This window comes from Nothobranchius furzeri, chromosome 14 (assembly GCF_043380555.1).
Source record: "Nothobranchius furzeri strain GRZ-AD chromosome 14, NfurGRZ-RIMD1, whole genome shotgun sequence".
Classification (NCBI taxonomy): Eukaryota; Metazoa; Chordata; class Actinopteri; order Cyprinodontiformes; family Nothobranchiidae; genus Nothobranchius; species Nothobranchius furzeri.
This window is the reverse complement of record NC_091754.1, coordinates 46,078,566-46,099,404: the sequence shown is the minus strand read 5'-3', so window position 1 is coordinate 46,099,404 and position 20,839 is coordinate 46,078,566. Positions and strand designations below refer to the sequence as shown.

The following is a 20,839-nucleotide window of genomic DNA, read 5'->3' as shown; positions in this document are numbered from 1 at the left end:
ATACACACACACACACACACACACACACATATATATATATATATATATATATATATTTGTCCAATGAAGGTTCAGCTGCAGCACCATATTCATAATGTCATTGCTATTTGCCAACATGTCAGGAAATGATTTCATACCATCCTGTTTTCACTCATTTCCTCACTTTTCTGTAGCACACACACACACACACACACACACACACACACACACACACACACACACACACACACACACACACACACACACACACACACACACACACAGTAAACATTCTACTTAACAAGAGATAAACATTCTACTTAACAAGAGATAAACTTGATTATCTTTATCTTAGATGCCGCCCTGCTGGAGGGAATGAAGATTTGCAGCCCATAATTTGTGTGAGCCTTCACTGGGTCTGCTGTGTCCACATGACAGAAGCATGGTGTTGGCATTGCTTCGGGGGTAAGGTGTGTGTGTGTGTGTGTGAGAGAGAAACCGCTGAAGGTCTTTGTTGGGGTCAGATTGTTTCCACCAGTTCTCTTTACTGTTGTAGAGTTTAAACAGTAAGGCTTTGTTGCGGGAAAAGAGGTCTTCAGATCAAAAAGAGCTACTCCCCGTCGGGGAATCGAACCCCGGTCTCCCGCGTGACAGGCGGGGATACTCACCACTATACTAACGAGGAGCTGATGAGTTGAGGTTGGGCGGAGTTGATTTTACAGCCGTGGTGTGGATCAGGACCGGTTTAGTAAAAGGGAATAGCCTTTATTAATCCACCGTGGGAGGTTCACTTGCTACAGCAAGGGAAGAATAGAGATAATAACAAGATTACATGCAACCACACAAAGGCAGCAAGCTATTATTGTAACCTCCAACTACTGAAAACAACAAATTAAAATGAAACTTGTGTCATCCTTGATGCGCTTGGCTTCAGGAGAGGGCCCCTGCAGGAGATATCCAAGGGGCACCTTACGGAAAACCACGCTCAGCTTTCCTGGATAAAATACCATTGTCCTCAGCATCTTCACCTGGTAAAGTTCAAGGACATTTTTGATCTCACTGGACAGGGAGGCGAGCCGACTCCGGTGTAGTTAGATATGGACTGTAATAGCTCAAGATCCATGTTTGGCTTTGCTGCTACACGTGTAACCCTGCACTAAAATTCCCAAAACAAGGAACTTGGGGCAAGAGGATTGTTAAAAAGTGTTTCCGCCCGGTTTCGAACCGGGGACCTTTCGCGTGTTAGGCGAACGTGATAACCACTACACTACGGAAACTGAGGTTCGACTTTATGCCAATTTTTGATCAGTTGACTGTGTGATCATGGTGCTGACCGTTGTGAGACGAGGCATTCAGATGATGTGCAGTGATGGCAGGAGTGCAGCCGTAAAACGGATCAAATAACAGATAAAAGCTGTCAGTGCGCAGGCCTCTAATGTTACCGTAAATAACACTGGTGCACAGTAATGGCATGTTTCCGTAGTATAGTGGTTATCACTTTCGCCTGACAGGTCACCGGTTCGAAACCTCGCAGAAACATGGCTTTAGTTTTTAGTCGGTGTTCGCTGCAGCCCTCTAGCCTGGCCTGTCAGACTCGTCCTCTGTTCAGTTCTACACAGAGAACTTCCCATAAGGAAGCATGGGGCTGGCTGATCAGGCTAGCAGTCCTTTATTGGTTTGCAGCGAATGTGAGGTAATATCTGGTTCCGACCGGAAATGTCAATGCTGAAGTGGGAGATTTAACGGTGCAGGCTCGCCTTTCTGCTGACGGTCTCACTGGACAGGGAGGCGAGCCGACTCTGGTGTAGTTAGATAAGGACTGTAATAGCTCAAGATCCACGTTTGGCTTTGCTGCTACATGTGTAACCCTGCACTAAAATTCCCAAAACAAGGAACTTTTTTTTTTTTATCTTTAAATGCTTATTACAATTTCTCGTGAGACAACTACATATAATAGAAACATACAAGGCATCTTTAGTAACAATAAAAGAAAAACAAATAACATAAAAAGAGGCACTTATATCACAAAGTAAAAACATTGTTACAAGACTAAACATTTTTCTGCAGCATGACAAATGGCTTTTGCAGTTGCATTTGAAATTTTTATACGAGTCAAAGTGGATAAGAACATATGGACTTCATTTGTGAAACAGTTCATGTTTGGCAGTTGTTTTTTCCATTTGCTTTTGTGGATGTGGTATTTACCCATAATAATAATAATGTTAACTAACAATGAATTATTCCCCTTTAATTTAGAATTGTAAATAAGACTATCTTCATTTGTAAAATGATCAAGTTCTCTTATTTTATTTCTTAACCAACAATGGACTTCTTCCCAAAACCTCTTACTTATACGATAGCTGAAAAATAAGTGTTCTGTTCCTTCAGGGCTTTCCTGACAGAATTCACAAGGGTCAACTTCAAAACCAAGTCTCTTCCTCAGTGTCTCTGCTGATGGATAGTAGTTGTTAAGAATTTTAAGTTTCATTTCTTTTACTTTGGGCATTATAGGCCATTTTAGAAATTTTAATTGTTTTTCTTCAATTGTTGGATTTCCTAGTATTTTTATTTTAATCTTTCTATCATAATCATGATAGATATATATTTTTAAAGGCTCCATTTAAAAATTTATATTCACATTTTCTTTCTGTGATGTTCAATTGCTCCTATTAATGAATTAGGAAGTTTTATTTGAACATTAGAGAAGAGAATTGTGTTTTTTATAATTTGTATCAAAGTCACTGGTATAGCCTTACATACTTTCTTATATTCCTGAAGAGAACATTGAATGTTATTAAATTTGTATTTAAAATTCTGTAGCTGTAGTATTTCACCATCTTTATCCGTAATATCGTGTACAAAGATAATTCCTTCATCAAACCACTGCTGGTTAAACAAAGACTTTCTGTTTGAAACAATTACTCGATTATTCCATAAGGTGGCACAATGAGGAGCAAAACAAGGAACTTGGGGCAAGAGGATTGTTAAAAAGTGTTTCCGCCCGGTTTCGAACCGGGGACCTTTCGCGTGTTAGGCGAACGTGATAACCACTACACTACGGAAACTGAGATTCTGCCTAATGCTAATTATGATCATCTGACTGTGTGATCATGGTGCTGACCGTTGTGAGATGTGGCATTCAGATGATGTGCAGTGATGGCGGGAGTGCAGCTGTAAAACGGATCAAATAACAGATAAAAGCTGTCAGTGCGCAGGCCTCTAATGTTACCGTAAATAACACGGGTGGTCAGTAATGGCATGTTTCCGTAGTATAGTGGTTATCACGTTCGCCTGACAGGTCACTGCTACACGTGTAACTCTGCACTAAAATTCCCAAAACAAGGAACATGGGGCAAGAGGATTTTTGAAAAGTGTTTCCGCCCGGTTTCAAACCGGGGACCTTTCGCGTGTTAGGCGAACGTGATAACCACTACACTACGGAAACTGAGGTTCCACTTAATGCTAATTATGATCATCTGACTGTGTGATCCTGGTGCTGACCGTTGTGAGACGAGGCATTCAGATGATGTGCAGTGATGGCGAGAGTGCAGCCGTAAAACGGATCAAATAACAGATAAAAGCTGTTAGTACCATAAATAACTCACGGGTGCACAATGGTGGCGTGTTTCCGTAGTGTAGTGGTTATCACGTTCGCCTCACACGCGAAAGGTCCCCGGTTCGAAACCGGGCGGAAACACATTTTCATCTGTCTTTTTACTTAGTTTTTGTTTAAGCTTGATGTGTGCTAACATAGCATGTTATTTCAGTACTGGGGGTACTGAAGCGTAATAACGCTGGATCCGATGGACTGAAGAGCATTTTTAAACAGAGAGGAGGGTAAGATGTCCAGGGGCAATGCAGAAGTCGTCAAAGAGTTAACTAGTTTGGTTAGCTCAGGCCAAAAACCAGGAGCAAAACTATTGAGGGCTGGTCAGGTTGGATTCGGGAAAGGTAGAAATAAGGCTGGAGTAGAGATGCTATAGCGGTCAGTGTTGCAGCGAAACTGAAGAATCCTCTGACTGAAGACACTTTTCCGTTGTCGGACAGTCGTGTGAAGAGAATGCTCAGGGTTGTCCAAAATTTTCTTGATTCTCTGGAGAATCCTTCTTTGCATTATCTCCTCCAGTGGTTCCACAGTCGTCCCCAGAACAGAACCAGCCTTTTTCATTAGGCTGTTGAGCCTTTTCAGGACCCTGCTTCTGATGCTGCTACCCCAACAGACGATGGCTGAAGAGATTACGCTCTCAACAACAGACTTGTAGAAGATGTGCAGTATCTTGCTGCATCTTGAGGTCCATGTGGCACACCCATTCACACACACATTCACACACTGGTGGGGATGTGCTACGATGTAGCCACAGCTGCCCTGGGACACACTGACAGAGGCGAGGCTGCCGAGCACAGGTGCCAGCGGTCTCTCCGGCCACCACCAGCAGGCAACGTGGGTTAAGTGTCTTGCCCAAGGACACAACGACAGCGACAGACTGACTTATTAATGCATTAATAAAAATGCCTCAGCAGGGGTGTCAAACGGGCGGGCCGGATTCGGCCCGCAAGCGGGTTAAATCCGGCCCACGAAATGGTTGTGTAAACTTTATTTTCATACTTTACAATGTAGAGTGAAAACAAACTTATCTTTGTGAGCAAGTTTCCTCTGTAATGAGTATAAATAAAACAAAGCTGTGCTCAAGGCTCACACAAGAACTTGAATCCCATCCTGAAGTTGGCTGCCACTCAGGATGTGACTTCTGATATTGATGTGCTGGTGAAAGCTAAAAGATGTTAAGTAAAATGAGTCAAATATACTTTAAGTGCTGCATGAAACTGATCTAGCCATGTGATCTGTAAGCTCTTTGAATCACTAAGGAATGTATTTTTTATTGATTGATTTTTTTTTTTTTTTTTTTTCAAATTTTCAAGTACACTTCAGGTGTTGTACTATTTTGGATACACTGTCCTCAGGCTCCAGCCTTGTTTTATATTGATTGTATTAAAACAAAGAAAACAATCTGAAGTCGTTTTTAATTTACCGGTCCGGCCCACTTGAGACTAGATTTCCCTCAATGTGGCTCCTGAGCTAAAATGAGTTTGACACCCCTGGCGTAGAGGGACTCACTTATGATGCTACTGAGTCGCCTGTTGACAGCTGGGAGGAGTGTGCTTTTCATTGTTTTGATGCCGCTGTCGGTGCTCGGCAAGCAGGCATTTTAAAACGTTGATGGCATGGATTATGTTGGCTGCAGCTAAGGTCACTGAGCTGATTTTCCTCCCTAACCTGATAACTCCTCGGGTTTACTTTGCTTTTTGAACGACTCCAGAAGTGATTCTTGGCGTCTCTTTTTTCCCTTCTCCCCCGTAGGTAAAAACTTACCCTACTGTACCCCATTCCTACTTTTGACGGATAGTTAAAAATTTGGATATGTCTCCGACGCCCTCTGCGGGCCTGCGGCAGAACCCTTGCATCGTCACATAATATTGTTGCGTGTTTCTAAAGCCTGATTTATGCTTCTCCGTCTGCGTCAGTGCGGAGACACGCAACGCCATTATCCGTCCTTGCGTAGGGCTCCGGCAGGCATGCAAGTACGTACAGAGTCGAGCCTACTTTTTTAAACATCCGTCGAACAAAACGGATTACGCAAGCTTGTGATTGGTCAGGACGCTGCTGTTGTTTACAGCGCCGCCATTGCAAAGAGAGCCGAGTTTAACAAGCGGCAGACACGGAGAAGCTTAAAGAACACCTCGCGAAAAAACTCTAAAAAATGAACGTTTCATCCTCCCGTGACTGGAGGTGTGAAAAGATACGCAGCAAGCGTTTTATTTGTGGACGGAAATGACAGGAAACGTGGGTTTAGAGGTGGGGAGCGCATGAAGAGGTGGGAGAATGAGAGACAAATATGTCCGTGTTAAAAAGTCTCTTATATACACAAAAAACACAATATAAACACACTATCTTGGACCGATACATGACAGGATACCACAGAACAGCGCTACGCCCTCTGTGGTCCTGCTGGGCAATTGCTTTGCAACACTCTCCAGGAGACGGAGAAGTAAAAGAGCAAAACGCTTCCGTCAATCCGTGCGTGTCTGTCCCTTGCGGAGCTGACGGAGAAGCATAAACCAGGCTTAACTCTAACCCATGCAGCCAAAAAGTATAAAGTAGGTTTTAGGCTATGTTCACAGTGCAGGTCTTAATGCTTAATTCCAGTTTTTTGATTAAATCTTATTTGTGGGTGATTGTTCTCTTTATAACTGAAACGTGACAGCAAACACTCTCCAGTGTTAACTCGTTCACTGCCTTTGACGACTAAAGTCATCATTTGCATGTTTTAACTGTCTGGTCGTCGGAATGAGCTCCGCACCGTGAGAACAAACATCTCAGCTCTAAAGCCGATCTTCATCTGCATACGTCACGTGATCAGGAAGCAGAAAATCCATGTGTTAGGAGATCGTTTTGGGCCGCTGCTGTAAAACAAGTGAAGCGTGAACCGGAAAAGCTTCTGCCGATCACATTTCAACAACGGATTATGAAAGAACGGATAACGCTCGAAACGCGCTGATTCTTCCTGATGTAAGAGGTGAGGCTCCGCTTTGTTTTGGTAGTTTGGGCGTTGACATCATCATAGAGCGCAACGCTGTGTGACTCTCAAAACAACAGTGAAAACGCTGAAAAATGCTGGCAGTGAAGGGCTTTACTGATCAGGAAACAGCTGGCAGTGAATGAGTTAATGGTTCACGGCCCTAAAGTGGCCCACATGCAGAGAAGAAGACTAGAAATCAGAACCAGGAGAGGGGGGGTTGTGATGTGAAAGGCTTCACTGATAAGAGTTCATCCACAATTTCAGGATCACACCTGTCAAGTTCTCCATTTTGGCTGGGAAATTCCCGTATTTTCTCCTCTTTCCTGTCATCTTCCCATATTAGTATTTTCCCAGAAATCTTCTAAGGTAAGTCATGGAGACCCCCCACCCCACCTCCTTTCCCGTAATTTCAAATCCAAAATTTGACAAGTATGTTCAGGAAGGTCTCTGGATTCTCCTGTCAACACCTCTCCTTGAGAACGTTACGACACGATACTCGCCTCCACCGACTCATTGACGTATGAGACGGATTCATTGCGACATGAACGTCCAGACAGAAGTCGTTTTGTAAAACATCAGATACGTATCAGATTCGGAACCACATATGAAAGTGACCTGGATTGGATTTGAAAAACTTCAATCTGTGCGAATGGGGAAAAAAGTCGGATAGGATGCACTTTTGCCTGCAGTGTAAACAAAGACTTGGTTGGACATCTTCGTTTTAAATTCCACAGACAAACATTCGTCATTGCAGCACACCCTCAAGCTAGCTTATCCTTACACACATCAACCATTTGAGTTTGGTTGGGACCCTCTTTTTCAGCTCAAGGCAGTGACTGGCCACCGCTTCTGCTCCTTGTTCTGTTTCCATTGCTGAAGTATAAAAGCAAGTTGAACAAACTAGACAGAAACATTCGGTCCTTAACGTTGATGTGATCATAACTACAGAAGTGAAATGATCTTCAGTTTGATCTTGGTGCCAAGTAGTAACTTACACATCCTTCCATAACTGCGTCTAGCATTGTGACATCCCGCTGAGTCAGGAAAGATTTCATTTATCAGCTCCAGTCTTCTGTGGTGGATCTGTAGAGTCCATTAATGAGGCGTGCACCGGCAGAATCAATACCTTCAAGAACTAATGACTTCACCATCACAGCTAATAGTCTCCTCCATTATCTTCATGTTAAATCTCTGCTGTTAGTAGAAATGAAGGAATAGAGGATCATAAACTCAAAGCTGGAATATTAAAGCATTTAATTAAATCCTGTTTGTTCAGATCAAAATGCTCAGACGATGCATCCTGAAGTGAATTAGGATGAAGGAATGGATGTGTAAAAGATGTATTTATAGCTGTTTCATTCCTATGAAACCAATGTGTTCCTGTCTGTTTCATCAACCTACAGGTTTATTCAACCACTGGAACCATGATCCAAAAATTACACAGACTCTGGCTTTATAAAATGTCTGAATAAAAGCAAATATATAGAGAAACTTTCCAAATGAAATATGAAAATGTAGAAACTCTTATTTCTCTAAATACTGTAGCAAAAAAAAACAAAAAACAAAAACAAATCAGGATCACAAGTATGGAATATTCATGGATGCAAAAATGTTGCCTCTGATTGGCTAACGGCAACATGACTCTTCTACTGCCCTTGTTCTTTCTTAGGTGTAAAATGCAACATTTATGCTTCATTTCTAATAACAACACAGACCTAATGCCTACTCGAAGCATCAGCGTCGCGGAACGGCAGTGGAAAGGTTTACTCGTGACAGTTTCTGCACTCCAGCGCATCTCATTTGCAAAGCGGTCATTTTGATGAAAGAAGACGGTAATTAATTAGTTTGCTCGTTACAGGAAGAAATTTTTTTTTATGAACGCGGTTATTTTAAACAGCGTTATTCCCATCACTGCTCTGTTGGGTCTACAGCATGCTGACAGTGAGAACACTGAGGGTCTCCGCCCACCCGGCCAATCATCATCGTGTTTGTAAGTGCGTTACCGACACCTCTCTCTCCCTGGCTGCTGCTGAAGTGTGGCGGTCAGAAAGCCTCACACTGTTGCTCAACGTTCGACAAGCACATAGTAACGCACAACCTTCCGTCCCCAGTAACGGTAACGGCGTTGCAGCAGTGGGAAAAGTAATTAATTAGATTATTCCGTTACCTAAAAAAGAACGCTGTTAGTAACTCCGTTATTTTAAATGGCGTTACTCCCAACACTGGTGAAGAGGGAGCTGAGCCAGAAAGCCAGGCTCTCGATTTACCGGTCCATCTACTTCCCAATCCTCACCTATGGTCATGAGCTTTGGGTAATGACCGAAAGAACGAGATCGCGAATACAAGCGGCTGAAATGAGTTTCCTCCGTAGGGTGGCCGGGCTCAGCCTTAGAGATAGGGTGAGGAGCTCGGACATTCGGGAGGGACTCGGAGTAGAACCGCTGCTCCTCCAGATCGAAAGGAGTCAGTTGTGGTGGTTTGGGCATCTGGTCAGGATGCTTCCTGGACGCCTCCCTGGGGAGGTGTTTCGGGCATGTCCTGCCAGCAGGAGCCCCCCGGGTCGACCCAGGACACGTTAAAGAGGTTGCATCTCCAATCTGGTCCGGGAACGCCTTGGGGTCCTACCGGAGGAGCTGGTGGAGGTGGCCGGGGAGAGGACGGTCTGGAGCTCCCTAGTTGGGATGCTGCCCCCGCTACCCGGACCCAGATAAGCGGAGGAAGATGACGAAACACTAAATAACTGAAATGTATTTTTCTAAAGTGTTTGTGTTTGTAAAATGTAAGTTAAATGTTTTGGATACGTGCTGTTATTTTAATAAAAATGAATAAAGGTGCAATGCAGCACATCTCCACAAGCTAAATTCTCCCACAAGGGCCAATTTGGTGTGCCACCCCAAAAATGTCTTTGGCCCCTCTGGCCACCCCTATCAAAATTTTCTGGAGGCACCCCTGCCAGTCTAATCAGCAGCACTGTCATATTTCATATTAATGTAAATCATCAGCTGAAACAGATAACAGCAGTTTTCTTTTCACAGATTGGATGTTGCTCTGTTCAACCAAACTGGATGACACTATGCTTCTCTGAGTTCAGACCATTTAAACTGTAGGAAGTGCCAATCTAAATCAGAATCAGAATAGGTTTATTGCCATTGTCAGTGAACAAACAATTCACAAACTAGGAACTTGCTTCGGTACTAATGTGCTACATATAACATGAATAATAAGATATAAAATAGAATAAAATATAATAAAAAACTAGAATAAAACTTTCAGCTATAAAAAATGGCAGGTAAATGAGTAAATCTGATGTTCAAACCTCTCATGTGAGGACCAAAGGTCCCAACAGCACTCTAGAGAAGGAGATCAGCTGGTAAAAGGCTGAAAGCAGTAGTTTCTGTTAGAAACGAGAAACTTATAAGACTCAGGCCCTGTCCACACGTAGCCGGGGATCTGCCAAAACGTAGATATTTTTCTACGTTTTGGCCTGTCATCCACACGAAAACTGGTCTTTTTAAAAACTCCGGCCAAAGTGAAGATCTGCGTTTTCTCCGTTTTGGGTGTCTGCGTGTGGACAGACAAAACTGGAGTTTTAAGGTCCGCAACGTCACTTTCCGCGACAAAAAAATGCTGACATCACGTGTGCGACCTGTGTTTACACTAGCCGACAGCATGGAAGCCTTCAGAGCTGCGCTCTGTCACTACCCGATCCATCAATTGTCCAAGCGCTTTTTGCTTGTTTGTTTTTGCAAGCGGAATTACTGCTCCTTGCGGAAGACCACAGACGAAGGACGAGGTTAAGAACGGGGGAAGTACTGCCGCCTACAGGTCTGGCATGTCCTTAACAACGTATTTATCCGGGTACGTGTGGACGGAGTTTTTTTTAAACGAGGTGGTGTGGATGCAAGTTTTTGGAGGGGCGGATATTCGTTTTAAAAAAAAAACGGCTACGTGTGGACTAGGCCTCAGACTCAAACTCTGGCTTCCAGAGGGTTAATCACCACACCACCACATGTGCTCATAGTACGAAATGTCTTTTTCTGTGCTAAACGTCTGTACTTTCCCAGTAAAATGTCCCTGTTTAGGAGCTGCAGCTCGTCACCTGACCAGAGTTTAACAAAGCTCCTCCGAGGTGGTGGACGTGGAAAATGCTGAAAAACAAACCAAAGCTGACATGTCCTGTGTTCCTTGTCTCCCCAGTTTATTCCACATTTCTCCCTCCTAGGTGTCCTTGTCCTCTCTGTCCCTTCCAGTGTGTTCAGTCTAGTTTAGTTCTGCTCCTCATGCATCCTTTCATCATTTGGTTATAGTCTCTTATCTGGTGTTGTACAGCCTTCTTGTGTTTTAGTTTTGTCATCATTTCTCATAGTTCTGTTCTCTTGTCTTTGTGTTTCCGTGTTTACCAGTCACACCTGTAGGTCATTGTGTCAGTAATCATCACACCTGTTCCCTGTCTTCACTCACCTCCTCAGCAGTATTTAAACCCGGTCATGTTCATAGTTCCTGGTTGTTTCCTTTTGTTCAAGTGTATCGTCTGTATTCGATCCTGATCCTGATCCTGATCCTGTTCCTCATCCTGCCACTAGTGATGGGAAAAATGAAGCGCCATGAAGCAACGGGGCTTTCCTACACATTGTGTTACATAAATGGCTCGCTACTCAGGCCTCACCTAAGTGCTGCAAGACACTGCCATCTGCTGGATGATGTAATGTATTACGATAGCCTCCTCTAGACTATCATTTCACAGTATTACAAAGTATGTAGTGTAGCGTGTTTAACTACATACTAGAATCAACACGTTTGCTATCAGCTTTGTTAGATTCTGAGAAAAGATCCAAACGAGTTAACAATGAAGCTTCTGTTATATATAAATATCTGGGATATTATATATTCGATAGAAGTTCATATGCCAATGAGCTTGGTCTATTTTTAATCCGAAGATTAATGTTTAATTTAAGATAATTAAATTTAATAGCAAAAGTTTATTTATTTAATCAGAAGTTTAAAGGAATCTTTGCTTTTTCAATAAACAGAAATACACACCATTCTGTGGTTAATTTCAAAGGAAAGAGTCAGGTTTTTAAAGTTAAGAATTTATTACTAACACTTTTAAAAATGACAATTTGAAATGACAATTTTTGAACAGACAATTTGATATTAAAACTTGTTTTAAAGCAAACCTGTGACTGAATGGAAGCTAGATTGAAAATGCGAGTTTTGGATGCGTGAATGTTCTCAGAAGGTTTCTTTCAGAGAGAGAAGCGTGTTCTGGGTAGGAAATGATGTATTGCAGCTAACCAAGTCGTTTCTTAGAGGAAACAACATACAGACGCAATCTGTCAGAAGTGTATACCTCACCCAGCTCAGTAGACCCTCTTCTGGATCTGAGATGTCAGGTGGAGATGTCCTCCAGGCATGAGGTTGGTAGAAGGACCTTAGTGCGACCAAATCGGTCCTGAGATGTCTCCGTGGGTCATTCGACTGGTGAAACTATTTGCGTCTCAAAATCAATAACTCTGAAGGAGTTTTGCGTCAGCTAGTTATCGTTGCATTTATTCAGAGCAATTCTATCAGCGTGACAGAACAGCTTAGTAGAGAATCGGGCGGCCGTCCCTTTTCTCCTGTTATGGTTCAAAGAACTGAACTTTTCTTGCCGGATTTTTAGTTTTAACAAAACCCTCAGAACACGCCCACTCAGCATCAGAAAGCTTGGTCATGAGTAAAGACGTGATGATTTTACCCTTTACTCTTGATATCCCTTCTGAATGAGGCTGGTTATGGAGATATAGAAATATCCCCGCTGGAAGTCCGCTTCCCTCGATAGCCGTTGATCACCGGCTATCAACCCGGTTGAGCTTATTAGCACAAGCCGCTAATAACTAAGCTTTAACACGGAAGAGAGTCGCTGCAAACACGAACTGCATACGCTAGAGTCCAAAATATAACGAGAAAACGCACAAGCGTTTGAGTTACTCGGACTGGTCCAATTCCGGCAGGAGTGGACCGTCAAAGCCTGGTAGCGCCAGGCTGTGCTAGCTTAGCATAACGAGTGCTAACTAGTGGACCCGGTAAGACAGTCGGTATACCCGTCCCGACAACCTGTCAAGCCGTTTGACGCAGCGTTTCTACGTCTCTAAATCTGCTACGCCTAAGGGTAACACGCCAAACTCGTTCGAGTAGGTTAAGCGGTGTTTTTATTCACTTTTGTGTTAAAAACTTCCCGGTGACGTCATCGACTCACCGCCATTTTGAGAGTGCCGGGCGGACACATGGTGACATCAGCACCCCCGCCCGTACCCACCATCGGCGCTCTGCCCCTATCTGGCAGACTTTTCTGTTCATTACATTCACTTTGGTGAAAAGTCAATTTTTGATTTTAAAAACATGTCAGAAGGAGAGAAATTAGACCTTCCCTCACTGGGAAGACAGCTATGCTGAAGGTTTGCAGAACTGTCCAGCTAATGAGCTGATGAAGTTATTACTAACCCATACTGAAAAACTGCCCAGGACAGGTAAACAGGTTAAATCGGCTGCCCGAACAGACTACCTGGTGGAGTTTGCTGTATTGTTAGTCCATCTGTGGGACAGAGAGGTAAGTGCGCATATGGACACACAAGGTACAATGTGTGCCCTTCTTGAACAGTCAAAAGGTGAAGCAGGTGGTTCTGACTCTGAGGAGAAGCTGAGCGATGCTCGGCAACAACTGACAGAAACCCAGTACCAGCTGACAGCAGCTCAGACAGAGATTTCAAAATTGTTAGATGACAAGAGTCTGCTGGAAGAGAAAATTACCATCTTGGAAGGTGAGAAATATGATTTAAAATATGATGTCACTGCACTTAAATCTCAGGTAGAACACCGAGAGGATGACCTGGATTATTTACAATCACACATTTCTGCACTCAGAAGAGAAAAACAGAAATCACTCCAGCAATCTTCTCCTCGTTCTCCATAACCTCCTCCACCTCCAGCTGTTGCAGAAGCTGTTCCACCGGCTGCGAGTGCGGCTGGTGGGAGTGCACCTGCTACAGCTGGGAGGGGACATTTACTACCTCCACCACCTCCGGCTTCTCAGCCAAGCCAGTTTGTTCCACCTCCAGCCCCTCATCCTGACTACCTGGCTCCTCAGCAAGGCCACTTTTACCCGCCTTCAGCTCATCTGTTCCCGCCTCCAGCTCATCCATACCCGCCAGGCCATACATATGTCACTGATGCTCTTACACACCTTCTGGTTGCACAGCAACAATACCCTCCTGCAGCACCGGCTGGTGCTGCTGCAATGGGTGTGACAGCTCCGCAGCCAGCCCAACCGATCGCACCTGTGCCCGTATCTGACATCTACAGGATGTCTCGGAGCGTCAAGAAATTTAGCCCTCAACCAGGTAATTCGTACAAGGTTGACACATATCTGAGTGACCTCCAACATCACTTTCAGCGATGTCCGGGAATGACCCTGGAGGACAAGATCTTTCTGATAAGATTGACCTCCGATGCCGTGGGTTCGCTTATTGATCGCAAGCGTAATTTGATCGCAAATGATTACAACAAGCTGGAAGCCGCGATTTGGAAAGAGTACACTTATAATTCACAGGAGGCTGGCATACAGTTAGCGCTGTCACTCAAACAGAGTCGTACTGAAGACCCACAGGACTTCTATCAACGCCTCTTCAACGCCTACTTTGGTACGGAATGCAAGGACGGGATGGAAGAAGAAAAAGGTTTTAAGGGACCATTCCTTGAGAATCTACATGCCCAGTATAGCCCATAGATGGGTACCGTAGACCTTAAAACCACACCCATGGATGAGCTCAGAAGAATGCCGAGTTGTGCCTTTACACGCTTCGGAAAATTCAGTAAGAGTTCAAACAGTCCATCAGTTCTGGCGGTGGAGGCAAAACCGTCCTCGCTGCAACTCGAGGGTACTGCATCCAGAACTCATAAAAATAAAAACCAAAAAGCTGGACCCAAACAACAGGCCCAGAAACCTAATAACAACCCCAAGCCAAAAGGCTTTCCAAATAACAAGCCTCAAAATCCAAACAGACCCCGGACCCCTCCACCAGTTCGTGGAGGGGACCCTAAGTCACCATGACCAGGCCGCGATAAACATCATGTTTTTTTCAAAGGAAAAGGGGGTTTGCTAGGCTCCTACAGGAGAGAGTTGCCTCGCCCAAGCGAGAGACGCACTTCTTCTGGCCAAAATTCACCGCGTAACCCTCGCAAGGACTACAGTCCTGCCCCAAGGCCGAGAACTGATTCTGGGAGTCGATCTTCAGAAAAAATTCACGCCCTGGGAGCAGCACTTCTTGACCTGTTGAAAGATTCGACGAAACATGAGTCGATTCTTTGCATCTTTGCGGTAGAACCTCCTCAACCTGCCTGTGGCTCGGTTGTGGAAGCAGGTCCTGCAGAGAGGTCACCTGCCACAACGGTGCATTCACAGACACCTGAGGTCTCAGTGAGACCTGCTGTGGTTGCTTCTGTCAGTGCTAGTACTCTAGCACCCACTGAACCTGCAACCAGACCTAGCCAACCTAGCTAGGGCTCTCTGCAGTATCGTCCATCATGGTCCTACGGATAAACCTCACATTCCGGTGACCCTGGACTGTGAGGGTGTCCTGGACTCCGGTTCAGATTATACCATCATGTCCAGCTCTCTCTGGGAGCAGGTCCGCATGGCTGCAGCTGCACAGGGTCGCATCTTAGGACTCACGCCCTGCGCTATGGACATCCATCCGATCTCTTCAGACCAAGTACCCTTGTCAAACATGGTGTCCATCAACTTCGCAGTGGGAGACATGTTCGTGAGCCATTCAGTGTTTGTGACTAACGTTGAAGCGTTTCCTTTCGTGTTGGGAGGGGACCTGCTCCAACGCTTCAAAGCCGTCATTTCACTCAGTGATTGGACACATTACTAATGTTACATTTTATTGTTTTCATTTTACTATTTTTCTGTCTTCCTGCATCTTCTCTCAGTCTTACAGAAAAACGGCTGCCTGGCTTCCTATATTTTCACCTCCTGAGTTACTTTTGAACTGAGCAGATCAAAGGGATCTACCTAATGCAATAGTAGAGGAATGCAGGCTGTGCCGGTGCGGCGCCGGCGTGGCAGCAGAGCACAAGACAGGTGATGCGCTCTGCAGCGCCTCAGGCACAAATGAACAGAAGCATAAGATGATATGAGCTGACGTAAACAATCGTGTGTTAATTGAATTTTGCTGGGATGCATGGCGACACTTTGCGAACGTTACTGTGGCTGACGGAGCTTCCCAGAGCGCAACAACGATCAGAACCGCCGGAGAAAAATGTAACATAACTAGAAACAGGATCTTTTTTTGGGCTCCCCTGGGTGTGTGAGTTGAGGACTTCGAGGGGAGCCCACCACCCTTTTGGTGGGCCGGGCTCCCTTTAGCTCCGCTGTAATTGGAGCCCTGGCTGGCGTTGTGCCACTAGTCAAGCTTTTGTGCTTTTGCCTTATTGTCTGCTGTTGTACTGTGATAGTGTAGGGCTTCTGTGACCCACACCTTGCCCTTGTCTTGTTTGGGTGTCAGGTGAAGATGGAGAAGAACCTACAGGCCGGACAAAAGAAGCATGAGAATGGAAACACAGGAGATCAAAGACTGAAGCGTTCATGCAGCATGCCGTGGCTATGCCAAAGTGAGTAAACACTTTGAGTAGCTTGGCCGTCTGATGGATGATCCGGATCAGCTGAGCTTAGGGTTGGGCATCAAGCATCGAACATTGATTGGAACCGATTCCAACTGTTAGTAGAATCCCTCAAAGTATTTTTTTTCGATTCCTAGTATGCCGACGGAAGAGGAATCCGCAGCCAATCTCTGAAAAATAAACATGATCTGCAAATTGTGATAAATGCTTTTCAGAGCTGATCACACCAGCTGTCTGTGTGCAGCACCGAGTCGTCCACCCCCCGGCGTGCAGCGGCCAAATATAAACAAACGCGTCTGCCCAACTTTTACTCCGTAACTTAAACTTTACCTCCTGCAGCGTAGAGGAAACGTGTTAAAATACGTCAACACGGTGGATTTAATAGAAGCTTTAAAGAACAAACTCTGGATGGTGTGAGGTGAGTTTGTCTCAATGCAGAAATAAAAACACACACGGAGCGTCAGCAGTCAGACGCAGCTGCTCACCAACACTCGTGTGTTTGAGCATCAGCGTCAGAAGGCTGAACAATAACGCAGGGTTTCCCCAGCGCTTTATAAGCCTGGTGGGCCACCAGGCTTATAAAGCGATACTGGTGAGAAACAGCAGCGGAACGTGTGCACCCCCCCCCCCCCCCCCCCCCCCCAAGCCAGCCGTCTTATTTTCTGGGGGAAACCCAGATAACCTGTAGAATAATTAAAGTCATCATGTTAGAGCAGCTTCTCTGTGGACCACACCAGCTTCTGCAACAATAATACTAATAATAAATCACACACAGAGCTGTGAACATTTTAATTTCCTTTTTGAACTATTTCTGTTGAGAGTTTTAATGTTTAAAATCTGTTAGATTGTTACTGACAGCAGCTACATTTAAGCTTCACTTCCTGTTCTGACTGAATGCTGCTGCAGCATGGAGGTGTAGTTCTCAGTCATCCTGGACATGATCATCCTGAGAGTTTTAGCTGAAAACAGCTGGACGTTTCTGGATGTGTTGGGAGACATACAGGTGCTGGCCAGTAAATTAGAATATCATCAAAAGGTTGAAAATATTTCAGTAATTCCATTCAAAACGTGAAACTTGTACATTATATTCATGCAATGCACACAGACCAATGTATTTCCAATGTTCATTACATTTAAATTTGATATTCATAAGTGACAACTAATGAAAACTCCAAATTTGGTATCTCAAAAAATTAGAATATTCTGAAAAGGCTGAATATAGAAGACACCTGCTGCCACTCTAATCAGCTGATTTACTCAAAACACCTGCAAAGGCCTTTAAAAGGTCCCTCAGTCTTGTTTTGAAGGCACCACAATCATGGGGAAGACTTCTGACTTAACAGCTGTCCAAAAGACAATCATTGACACCTTGCACAAGGAGGGCAAGACACAAAAGGTGATTGCTAAAGAAGCTGGCTGTTCGCAGAGCTCTGTGTCCAAGCACATTAACAGACAGGCGAAGGGACGGAAAAAATATGGTAGAAAAAAGTGTACAAGCTCTAGGGATAACCGCACCCTGCAGAGAATTGTGACGACAAACCCATTCAAAAATGTGGGGGAGATCCACAAAGAGTGGACTGCAGCTGGAGTCAGCGCTTCAAGAACCACCACGAGGAGACTCATGAAAGACATGGGATTCAGGTGTCGCATTCCGTGTGTCAAGCCACTCTTGAACAAGAAACAGCGCAAGAAGCGTCTCGCCTGGGCCAAGGACAAAAAGGACTGGACTGATGCTGAGTGGTCCAAAGTTATGTTTTCTGATGAAAGCAAGTTCTGCATTTCCTTTGGAAATCAAGGACCCAGAGTCTGGAGGAAGAGCGGAGAAGCACAGAATCCACGTTGCATGAGGTCCAGTGTAAAGTTTCCACCGTCAGTGATGGTGTGGGGTGCCATGTCATCTGCCGGTGTTGGCCCACTCTGTTTCCTGAGGTCCAGGGTCAATGCAGCCGTCTACCAGGAAGTTTTAGAGCACTTCATGCTTCCTGCTGCTGACCAACTTTATGGGGATGCAGACTTCACCTTTCAACAGGACTTGGCACCTGCACACAGTGCCAAAACCACCAGCACCTGGTTCAAGGACCATGGTATCCCTGTCCTTGATTGGCCAGCAAACTCGCCTGACCTTAACCCCATAGAAAATCTATGGGGTATTGTGAAGCGGAGGATGCAATACGCTAGACCCAACAATGCAGAGGAGCTGAAGACGACTATCAGAGCAACCTGGGCTCTCATAACACCTGAGCAGTGCCACAGACTGATCGAGTCCATGCCACGCCGCATTACTGCAGTTATTGAGGCAAAAGGAGCCCCGACTAAGTATTGAGTGCTATACATGCACATTCTTTTCATGTTCATTCTTTTCAGTTGGCCAACATTAGAGAAACAAACATTTTTTCATTGGCCTTTAGAATATTCTAATTTTCTGAGATACCAGATTTGATGTTTTCATTGGTTGTCACCTATAAATATCAAAATTAAACGTAATAAACATCGGAAATACATTGGTCTGTGTGCATTGCATGAATATAATGTACAAGTTTCACGTTTTGAATGGAATTACTGAAATATTTTCAACCTTTTGATGATATTCTAATTTACTGGCCAGCACCTGTATAGCCTCTCATCTCAGAGGCTTCTTCCTGACTTTGGTTGTGGTCAGAAACAAACACACTGGTTGTGCTGCAAGTCTTTTTCTTTTCTTCTCCAAAACATGTTTTTTTCTAAATGAAGGTGATGTTGTTGTTCATAGAAATAAAATTCATGTTGAAGTTAAGATTATTTCATCAAGTAGGACCTGTGGTTAGCTGGCTCATGTAAAACATGGAATGTCTTGAAAGAATCGGAATCGGGAATCGATAGGAACTGGAATCAAAACAAGGAATTGGAATTGGAATTGTTCAAAATCAAACAATGCCCAACGCCAACCACTCACCTGTAATCAGAGAGGAGTTAGGTGTGCCACCCACCTCAGACTATGACAGCCCTGGATGCCATCAGGTTACAACTACAAAGGATGAAACCAAGCTGTTGACTGATGGACTGGCTGTAGTCCAGGTCTGAGGACAGTGGGACCATGGCAGACCCTTAGAAACCAGGACCCAGTTTTGAGTCCTATCACTTGGCTGGTTGGTGTTAGTATGGTGTAGCCTGGGTTAGTGGAGTGTTGTGTGCCTCCTGAATCAGGCGTACTTTAGTGGTTTTCCTATAAAGAGGAACTCTAATGACATTTTCCTTCCTTGCAGGCTCATTTCCTACATGATTGTTACTAAATGCTAACAGCTCCAATCAGCTGTTTCTCTCATTTAGCAGCAAAAATAAATTAAAACGTCATTGATAGTTTTTCTAGTCTTCCTGCTGAAAGCTTGAATTCAAACTTTGCAAAGTTAGTCTTACGCTCACATAACGCTGGAGGTGTATGTGTGCTGTAGTAAACACACACACTTGTATCTGTGCCATAGTGAGGACCATCCGTTGACTGCCATTTGATTTTGTGACTGTATTCTGCCTAACCCTAACCCTAAGATGGTGAAAATGGTCCTCAATAGGTAGTAAGTACACACACACACACACACACACACACACACACACCATTAACATCTTTATACAGCAGGTCTTTGTGACTCTGGGTTGCTGTAATGATTAACCTAGAGGAGATGATGTCCACATGGACCTGTTAGTGATGTTTCTCACCTTCAGCAGCTACAGGCCCCAGAGAGGCTGGTCCTTACTCATCTTCATCCTCTGATGAATTCTTCATTGTGTTCTCTCGTTTGCCGGTCATCCTGGAATCGGGGTGGATGATGCCATCTACCTGCTGACCCATCTGGCAGGCTGTGGAGCACTGGATCATGGTCTTTGACTTCTCCAGCCATCTTTTGAGGGACAATTTGTAGCAGTCAATGGACCACCACCTGTCCCTCTGGGTTCTGTCCATTTGCAGATCAGCTCACCAGTGTCATCTACAGAACTTCTTAGGACCCATAACAGACAAAGCCTCCAGACATTGTGGGCTGGTACCTGCAGAACCATGTTCAGGTCAACGAGGGTGTGAGTGTGTGCATTAGCATGCATGCCCATCCACCTTTCCCAGTGGCCACAGACTCCGCCGTCCTTTATTCACCTTGGGCCTGCAGAATTATTCACAAGGTGGTTATGCTCAGTTATGAGTCCATGAAGCACCATCAGCAGCCTGCTGGGTTAAGAATGAAGAGAGGAACAATGATGGGATAGAAGAGGGGAGATGGGGGTGAGTAACAGGTGATGGAGGGGCAGCAGATAAAACGAATGGTAGGAGGAGTGTATGAGATGAAAGTGTATTTTAAATACAGACATAACAGGTTGTGTGTGAGGCCAGGTGATTCTTACCTCTGGAGGACCTTGCCTGGTGCTGGTCCTAAAATGAGAATATCACAACAACGTAGATTTATTTCAGTAATTCCATTAAAAATGGTGAAACCTGTAGATTAGACTCATCCGTCACACACAGGCTGATATATTTTAGATGTTTGTTTATTTATTTAATGATATTATAACTGACAACTAATGAAAATCCCTAATTCAGTATCTCACATATTAGAATATCAGTTGAGACCAATGCAAAAGAAGGAACTTTAGAAATG

At 44.4% G+C, this 20,839-nt stretch overlaps 1 long non-coding RNA gene and 5 other non-coding genes across 6 annotated transcripts; 2 read left to right on the top strand and 4 right to left on the bottom strand.

Moving 5' to 3' along the window:
- The first annotated feature begins 353 nt into the window (after positions 1 to 353).
- LOC139062657 (uncharacterized) lies at positions 354 to 20,125 on the top strand. The gene is made up of 3 exons (XR_011516230.1): positions 354 to 444; positions 16,106 to 16,211; positions 20,051 to 20,125. It is a non-coding gene; the product is annotated as an uncharacterized lncRNA (long non-coding RNA).
- On the bottom strand, positions 593 to 664 carry trnad-guc (transfer RNA aspartic acid (anticodon GUC)). The gene has a single exon. It is a non-coding gene; the product is annotated as a tRNA-Asp (tRNA).
- trnav-aac (transfer RNA valine (anticodon AAC)) lies at positions 1,184 to 1,256 on the bottom strand. The gene has a single exon. It is a non-coding gene; the product is annotated as a tRNA-Val (tRNA).
- On the bottom strand, positions 2,972 to 3,044 carry trnav-aac (transfer RNA valine (anticodon AAC)). The gene has a single exon. It is a non-coding gene; the product is annotated as a tRNA-Val (tRNA).
- Positions 3,352 to 3,424, bottom strand: trnav-aac (transfer RNA valine (anticodon AAC)). Its single transcript has one exon. It is a non-coding gene; the product is annotated as a tRNA-Val (tRNA).
- On the top strand, positions 3,604 to 3,676 carry trnav-cac (transfer RNA valine (anticodon CAC)). Its single transcript has one exon. It is a non-coding gene; the product is annotated as a tRNA-Val (tRNA).
- Positions 20,126 to 20,839: the final 714 nt, after the last annotated feature.